General features: G+C 37.9%; 1 protein-coding gene across 1 annotated transcript in view; it reads right to left on the reverse strand.

The window, feature by feature from the left end:
- The window catches only part of LOC120570585 (bromodomain adjacent to zinc finger domain protein 2B-like), a 52,229-nt gene extending 44,357 nt beyond the window's left edge, over positions 1-7,872 (reverse strand). Inside the window, 2 exon segments of the mRNA XM_039818982.1 lie at positions 1,317-1,360; positions 7,655-7,872. The gene's annotated coding sequence lies outside the window, so the exon portion shown is untranslated.
- Between the last annotated feature and the right edge of the window lie 1,713 nt (positions 7,873-9,585).

A 9,585-nucleotide genomic window follows, 5' to 3' on the forward strand; every position in this document is an offset into this window, starting at 1 on the left:
GAGAGAGAGAGAGAGAATGTTATGTAAAATATGTATCACTATTCTTGAAACAGTTATTTATCTTTTATTAATAAAATATGCATTTACCACTGTGGAATTAATGTGCAGCAACCATTGTGTCATCTTCTGACAACCCAAAGCAATGGCCGGCTATAACTTTCCAACCTGGGAACTGTTTCTGAAACTTACTGTTGGGCTCTGCAGGCAAACTGAAGGTTACTCATAACTGCTATAATAAATCCTTGAGGGCTTCTACTACGCACAGATGAAAGAGAGAGTACTCAGGTTTAGAGATGATGGGATTCCTGTGGCGAGGCTCATTTTGCCATTGCCATTTCAACTCAGCTTGTCTGCAGCACTACAGATGACCTGTCTCTTTCCAGGGTCACTCACATAAACAGTAGGAGACTTTTTCCTCCAGCTCAGGAGGTGGCCGTGCACATGCCATAAATTTCATGGCACAAAAATCAGCATTTTTTTGCTTCATAAAAGGCAAAGTGAGCGGCTCCACTCACCTTTAGGATTTTATGCAATGTTGAAAGAGTCGAGAAGCACAAAAGGAATCAGAGTCTAGCGAAGAAACAAAGGGGGGAATTTTGGATTCAACCCTAGGTATATGTGAGCACACATCCTTCCAGAAACAGTAGCATTGATCACTAAACTGTATCTGAATAATTTCTTGTTAAAGATATTTCACTTGCAGCACAATTTTGATTTCATTTTAGGTTTGTCTGCTTTAAAACGTTGTTGATTTAGTGTGAGAAGTGCAATTGTCTTCATATATGTACATATTTTACAATTTCTGCAGATGTGAATTTGATGTATCCACCACCTCTGTCTTGGGGCAATTTTTAATAGCAACCAGGAAACATCAACAACAAAGCAAAACAATAGCTCCAACCCCACCAATTACCCCTGTTTGGCTCACAGTAATTTATCCTAATACACCCCTCAGTCAAAAAAGTTTTCTTTTCTCCCCCCAGAGATTTAAATATGTTCTGAAGCTTTGACCCTCTAATTCTAAGAAAGACAATTAATTAGATGCACACAAAATGAGAGCAAAGTGTAATTCAGCACAAACTAATTTCATAAAAGGAGGACTTTGTTAAATCTCAACCTAATTGGAAAATCCTAATCCTATACCTAAATAATACTTTAAAATGAGGGGTTCTGCTTACTCCTGCCTTTCCATTCACACATTACTTTTTCCAATTTAACAAAGCCAACTGGTTTTTCCCTTTACAGAATCAAGAGAAGCACTTCAAAGAGCATGGCAGAGATGGACAATGGGTAGCTGATGTAACCAGAACACTTACTTGTATGAGACTGTCCTCAGTTCGGTGACATCACTGCTCTGCACCTGAAACACGAGACAACAACAGTCAGATTTATTGCTTGATTTTATCGATCTACTCATTCAGCATCATTCCATTCTGAAAGCTCTGTGAAAATGAAATAAAAATGGTAATATGGACCCCAAGGGAGAGGAGTTATCCATTCTAAACATCAGCAGAAAATCTAACTCTTGCTCCAAGAGACAAACCCAGGGCAATGGGACATGACAAAAACACTTGGCAGAAATTGGATTATGGTCAAGTAGGCTAAGTATAACAAGAGCAGCTACGTTTTGATTTTGCAGAAATCCAATGACCTTAGGAAACTGTATCAAATAAATGTATTTGATTTAAGTAGAAACTGAAACATTTTTTCCTGAAAAACACTGAAATAGCAAGCTTTACTGACTTTATACATTAGGCTACCATCTGGGTTTACTTTGTTAGGAATGTAAAGGAAATGGACTCAAAACCAGCTTCAATCTTTGAATCAATCCTTAATCACTTAAATAAATCTCAAGTCTTCAGACATCATTCAAAATAACTGACTCTAAGGGGTCTCTACAACCATAGGAGTTGTGTCATGGTCTTGTATAGTAACTCTGAACTAAATCAAACCTAACCACTGAACATACCATAGAATCAAAACCATTTTGAGCTCTATCAATAACAATCACTAAGGTGTTCTTAACTTTTAGATCATCACTAAGCAATTTGTCTTACTGTAAAACCACCCAGTTTTTCCATTTACATTCTCTGTACACTGCCCTTCTTTAAAAACTGTCCTCTTGGACAGCTAAAGGCTGTGATGTGATCCTCATAGTCTAGTTTAATAGTGTCTGCAAGCCAACTAATAGTATCCATGTTAACAGGATATAATTAGAGGTTTTATTCACATAGAAATGAAAGAAAACTACAGGCACTTGATTTTTTTTCTTGTTAAGAAACCTGTTCTGAATGTCCACAATGCTGTATTGGGGCTTTTTATGATTGTGATCAGGTTACATAAATCACAGAACAAGTTTTATTCTAGAGATAGATATAAGAACAAAAGATAATTATTGCCAGGTTGCGCTTTCCCTTGATGTTTTATTTTGAAAGGTTCATGTTTAAAAAGGAATTAAAATCCCCAACTAAGTCTTATACTAATGAGAAAAAAAAAATGTATTGGCCACACCATTACCCATTACTGTGAAGAAAACAAACTTGTACTCACTTTATTAAAACTGTTTCGGTCCTAAATACCTGATGAGGGTATGAGGACCAAAACGGTGTATATTCAGGGCACAAGTGTGCAGGATTTTTGTTTTCCTCACAGTTACTATAGCTATACAAACAACGCAAGAACTTTTATGTTAGTTACTGAATCATATCCCACTACCAAAAAGTAAGAAACTAATTTATTAACTCAAATGGACTAACCTGAGCTTGCTTTAGGTCATCCAGTCAGTTTTTTTGGTTTGTCAGGTTTGTTTGGTTAAGTAATTGTAAAAACAATAATCTCTATTTAATACAATAATTATAAAATATCTTAGCACCTTTACAGTATGCTTTTTTTTTGAAGGGCCTCTAAGAACAATTCGAGGCCTCATATAAAATACAACAGATTAAATACAACAGACTGTTTAGAAAGCCTAACAAGCACATATTTGGTATGATATGATTTTAGGAGATATTTTACTAAATCAGCTCTAAATATTAGTAGTAAAGATTGGATGTCTCGCAACTTACAAGCATGACCTCCATGCTCTTACATCACTAGCAACAACACTTGTTGTGCGTCACCTACACACATGTCACCTTACAGTTCCATCTGGGTCATTTTGTAGTGTGAATCCCAGTGTAAAAGAGATTACTGTCTTCTACACTTACAGGTTTCATTCAATATCAAGAGGGAAAAAGGTCACTCTCTAGTTTCAAATAATTGGTTGTTGCAACCATCCTTTGAATTACTACAAGGCTGAGTCTCCTCAGGTTACTCAGCTGTCCATCTACAGGTATCTGGCAGATAATCACATTGGCCTCCCTACACAGGAAGCTGTTTACCAAGTCATGATAACTAACAGGTACCAAAAGCACGTTTTTTTTTCTTCTTTAGACATTTTTTTAGGCCATTATTTGACAGGACAGCTTAGACATGAAAGGGGAGAGAGAGGGGGAATGACATGCAGCAAAGGGCCGCAGGTTGGAACCATATCCTCGGCCACTGCGGCGAGGACTGAGCCTCTGTAAATGGGCGCACGCTCTACCAGGTGTGCTACCCAGGCGCCCAGCAAGTTCTTTTTTCAAAGTCTCATTGACAGTCCTTGTGTAACATGATTTTAGAGTTTCAGCTTGCTAATGAGGTCTGGATGAACATTGTGTTTGTTACGAGTACGACTGTGGCATCTTAATATCGGTTCTTCATTTCTTAATCTCAGGGGCAGTAGTGCATTTTCCCTCATTAGCAAAACAGTGGGGGTACACTGTTTTGCTAATGCAAAATTTAAGCCTTAACATAATTTGTGTGAAATAAGCAGATATTGTCAAATATTACAGTGGCTTCACGCTTGAACAATGTCGGGGGCACTCTCCACAATACAATTCACATCACCCGAGCCAATGTGATCAAAATTGGAGTGTGCATACATATTGTTGTGAGAGGTACCTTATAGAGATTATTTTTATGGAGATCATTTATGGATAATCTACTCCACCTGAACTGTGGATTATTTTTGAACCACACAGCTAAAACACTTAAGAGCATGTCAATAAAAGGCATTTGTTTAAAGTTGTATATATTCAGTGGTGAGGTCTGTACCTTCATGCTGTTTCTTCAAAATAAGTATGTGCACGCTTTATTAAGTACGAGACAGAGAGGCAATACTCTCATGGCATGCAAAGATGCGTGCCCACTGCCTGCGCAATGTCACATCATGGTCAGAAAAGAATTTAGTCAATTAGGTTCACTAAACCATAGATTTTGGCCTTTTGCTGATTCAAACATTTTAAGGGATTTTTTTTTCTGCCGTCCCTTATCAGGCCAGACAATGTTGCAATGGTGCAAAAACTAAATATTTAAAAATGTGGCTGCAGCAGCATGCCTAGCGCAGCTTAAGTGGGAAGTGTTTGTGGCAGCAGTGACCAGATTTTAAATGCAGAGGATCAATAAAAAGGGGGCTGCGGAGGCACAGTCTTTGTGTGAGAGTGCAATGGTCTACAACAAAAACTGGACAAGAGGGCTCGTGTTGGTCCTGTAACTATCAGACGGAGAATTATGAATATGGAGACACTTCATTCATTCTCAGCTGTCCTGCAATTTCTGCAGCAAAGGAGACAAATACGTATCAGTCAAACAAATAGACCAGACCACTAGCTTTTTAAACATCAACCCCATTTACACAGCAGGGAGACTTCAATCTCAGAAGCATCATTGGTTCAAATAAAGCACTACGAAAAGCATCTCCAGGCGGAGAGAAAATAGATCAGGAAGATGAGCGAAAAAGAGTAATCTCCCTGACATATTCCTAATAATCCACCTCCCTCGTGCTGCTCCCCCCAAGCTCACCCAATCATAAAGTGTCAACACTGACCTACAAAAAGGGACTCCCGTCAAGCCTTACATGTTTAAAAACATCAATCACAGCAGACAAAGAGGGTACATTGAATTATACAGTATTAACCTTCAGGGCATGCATATAAAGACCATAGATTTATTTATGCTTGTGTTTTAAGAGCCTCTGCACTGTTCCTTACAGCAAGCTGGCTGCCAAATTGATGAACCTGCTCAGCCCTCAGCAGGAGGCCAGCATCTTTGATTAATGAGTGCAAACTTGTGGAAAGGGTATGAATAGGAGAGACAGGGTGAAAATGGAAGAAAACATAATTATTAGCAGTACTGTTTTTTTTTTCCCTTCGGTCCTTTCAAAAGGCCAAAGGAAAAGGGGGCACTTTTAAAAGAGCCAAGGGAATGTAAAAGGGAACCTTCTCATATTCTGTAAAAAAACAAAACAAATGTTTAACGTCATCCCCACTTGAAATTAGGAGCACTGTGACTAATTTAGGAAAACACTAATTAGGTTACACCTAACAGTGCTTGGTAAACTAGGAAAATTAGATAGTAGACAACTTAAATCTTCACTAGTAGCCCAGGTCTTGACCTTTAGCACAAAAATCTAACAGAGTTGATGATATGGTGTATTGAGAATGGAATTATAGTAATTATTTAAAGTTAAATACATAGTTTGTATCAAGTCAATACATATCTTATTAATTATTTAGCAACCATGAACCTCATTTGTCTTTGGAGCCTGGAAGAGCAAAAGAAAATGCAATATTTTTTAACATTCAAATGCCAAGTTGCTGACACTTTTGATTTCTCAATGTTAAATGCTCATGTTAGAATCCAAGTATACAGCACCTCAACATTGTTGTCTCTGCAGAGGATTTCAAGAACATGTGCTCTGAATAAATATGAGGCAAATTTAGTGACCTTCTACCTGTGTTTTGATTCATTGGCAGTTACTGGATGCATGCATAACACATCAAGGCTGTGATCTGATTTATCTCGACGCCTTGGCTACTGAAGCCACGATGGACTTCACCAGGAATAATGTTTACTGCCATGCCATTTTACTTAAGACTGTGTGTGCAAAGGGCACACACAAGTTCAGCACTATCAATTATATATGTACAAGACAAATTAGCTTCACAGTTTAGCAAACACAAGATGCCTGCCAAAACAAACTAAATGACAAAAGTGAAATTTACACCATCAAAATAAGCTCTATACACTGTATGAGCCCAAGTGTTCACAAATCATCATGCACCACACACTCCTGTATAAACAGTGTGGCTGATGCTGTCATGACAAAGTTTGAAAGGGCCCATAACAAAACGTTGTGCTTATGTGGCCTGTGTGTCTTCAGAATTGACAGAAAAGGGCACGGTATCATTCAAATAGTGTTCTATAAGTGTTCAAAATAAGTTTTCTTAAAATTTAGAGTAAGACAAGTATTCCCAGCATAATGAAAACCACAGTACCCATTCAAGAAATCAGGGCAATGTTAAAATACCCTGAATTCTACATTGGAAGTTAGGCCTAGTCTGTGTTTTTGGCGGATTATTACAGCCACTACACATTTTAAAAGCTGAATTAGGCCTACTAGGGTTAGGCCAAAGGTGTCATCACAGGAAGAGGAAAGTGGTTGGATTGCAATTTCATAACATACCAGTTACTCAAGCAGTTTTGAAATCGCAGTTGCATAAATCAAACTTCAACTCCCAATCTTATTACATCTGTGTGATTAAAATATTGCCTTCACTTTCAACTCCACAGAAATCAAGGTTGTAACGTTTTCATTTAGATCTTTTCACCTCCAAAGTTTCATAACTTTGTTACAGATAACCACCGTTTAAATGGACAGCGCTCGTCTAATTTAAATATCCCAAGATGGCGATTGCTTGTTGTTAATATGAAAGCAGAAAAATGGAGGGTATTGTCATAATCTCAAAGGGCAAAATTTCAGCCCAGACCGCAGCTGCAGCATTAGCTGCGCTCTACTTTAAGAGGAAGCAACAAAAAGAGAAGATAGAGGGGGGAGACGAGACCAGCGGACAGCAACCGGCTTTAACACTCCTAACAAATCATTTCATTTTAAGATAAAACATTAACAAAGCCCACCTGTATTATATCCAGTTGTTTGATAATTTCATGGCATGTTGTCACACGTAGCTTGAAACCACAACAAGCATTACACAGGCAACCAGACACTGACGTTACTTTGTATATGATTCACTCGTAAGAGGCTTAAAAACCTAATATATGTCTGACAAGCTAACTTATGGAAAAAAAATGTTATCATCCTGTCCGGTAACGCACGGTGGATCCGCAGAGTGGACTAGCTGGCAACAAAGACAATATCCACGCTGCAAGGTAATGACAAGACTGAGCAGCACTGCCTGCGCCAACTAACGTTACCGGTGTGACATGTTAACGTTAGTTTCTCAACTCTATGACCGAACATTCTTTCTGCGACCAAGTTACAAGTTTAACATGACAACAGTTATCTTCTTAAAAAAAGTTTGGATCACAAACAGCCGAAAGCGCTGTATCTACTATGACATTAACTTTTTTTTGTATCGCCGTGTTGAACTCACGGAGCGGATAACGCTTCAATGAAGCAAGTGTAGGAAGGGATGCTAAAAAAAAAAAGAGCTTAGCTTAGCTGTTAGCTTAGCAGCCCAGGCGACAGAAATATGTTAAATTACAAAATAACACATGGACGTACGTTAGTTACGGAACCCACGAAGGTAGCAAAACACAGACTCTTAAAACTCACCTTATCGTCGAAAATCGCTGTATTCTGTATCGCTGTATTCCTTCAAAAAAAACAAAAACGAAATGGAATAACACTGTTAATTTACTTCCCAGTTTTGCGCAGTTTGAGGGATGTTGAAAGAGATGAATGGATGATTTGGTCAGTGTAACTGAGCCCGGGTGGGAGTGTGTGACTGAATGTGTTGGTCTCTAGTCGCAGATTGAACAGACTCTTTCCTCCTCTTCACTCCGAGCAAGTCAAGTGACGTCAGCTCAGAGCTTCTACAATGCAAACTTTTGTTCCTCAAAAACTGCAGTCAGCAAGTGCACAAACTCTCCTCATATCTGTATGATGAATGCAGCTGATGTCCTCGAAATGTAGAACCACTAATTTACTACAAAAAAAGGTATACCATAAATTAAATGATGATGCAGGCATTGTCAAAACGGTATGGCTATATTATTACACTTCTCATAAGACTTTAAATGTATAGAGGTAGGTAAACTCCTTTACAAACAGGTGCATAAGTTTGCTTTCAATTTCCATCACATCCCTAGTGTGACAGTGAAAACCCACTATGTTTTTAAATTTTAGAATGCTACACATGTTCAAGGTTTATTTATAACGTTTTGCATTGATTTGAAAAAGATAGCCTACTTAGCTATATGATCTGGTGTAATATTGCTTTTTTAAATTGATCATATGGGCAAAATAAGGTTTGAAAGACTGCCTATTGCATTTGGTGGTAGATTATATTGCACACATTCTCGTAGTTTTAATTAATAACCGAAGGAGGCTGGCACAATAGGTCTTATAAATAATTGTATTCTTCCACATATACTTAAACACTGCACCTGACACAGAAAAATCCATTCATCTGTCTTAAAGGGATCAGCTTTTTGACACTGCTAGACAGGGATCTTTTTTTTTTTAATGTAAATTATAATTTCCTTTTTCTGGACTCTTATTAAAATTGTCTGAAAGTGTGGACTGCTCAGATCAGAAGCTCGAAATGCAATAGAGAAAATATTAACAAGGCATTCCAATGCATCCTGTTCATTTAATAAAGTGACTCCAGTTAGACAAGCACTAACATCTGCTTTTTTTCTCATCATTAAGCAACTGTACAATCTGCAACAGGAAATGGGGTGCATTTTATCATTAAACTCAAAAACACACATTTACAACACAGTAATTAAAACAATGTAACAGTTTGAAACTGTATCACTGATGTGGACTGATGTAATACTGTATATCCAGTGTTTAGATACTACAAATAATATATAGCTTTTGTATTGAATTATTATAAGATCAGGATTTGCCTGTTTCCCTAGAGGTTACAATCAAAGTAATGAGATGTTTGTGTTTAATTGGATGGATGGATAGAACAACACTGTGTTGTCTTTTTTGAAAAATGTGTTTGTGTTTAGTGGATAGAATGGATTTCAGCTTTTGCCAAAGCACACTATCTCAAGTTGAGCTCATTGTATACAGTAATTTAGGCACAAAGGGCTTTTAAAAAAAAAAAAATCATTTTACAAAGAAATGTGTAATTTAAAACAGGTTTATTTGCTTGTTCACCATTCCTTGTGCTCATTGATTTCTCCCCCCCACCCACGGACCTAATTCTGTGTCATTTTAGATGCTGCAGTCACAGGAGCTACTGACTGGACTGAGTGAAACACGCCTGGCTGGATGAACACACATAGTGGGGGATGATTTGATAAATTTGTCACCCTAGCGACAGGATACCTGGGATTTTAATTGTATTGGACAATCTTCATTAGAGAGAATGAGCGATGAGAGAGATCAGGGCAGCGTCACTTTCAAAACCTTTTTCCAGCCATGTTTTTTCCACATTGCACAATCAAAATGTCAGCCTACCTTGGTCATTTGTAACATACTAAGTCACAGTCGATGGCTGCAATGCAGCAGCATGCTGGGGGAAGGGC

This window comes from Perca fluviatilis, chromosome 12 (genome assembly GCF_010015445.1).
Source record: "Perca fluviatilis chromosome 12, GENO_Pfluv_1.0, whole genome shotgun sequence".
Classification (NCBI taxonomy): domain Eukaryota; kingdom Metazoa; phylum Chordata; class Actinopteri; order Perciformes; family Percidae; genus Perca; species Perca fluviatilis.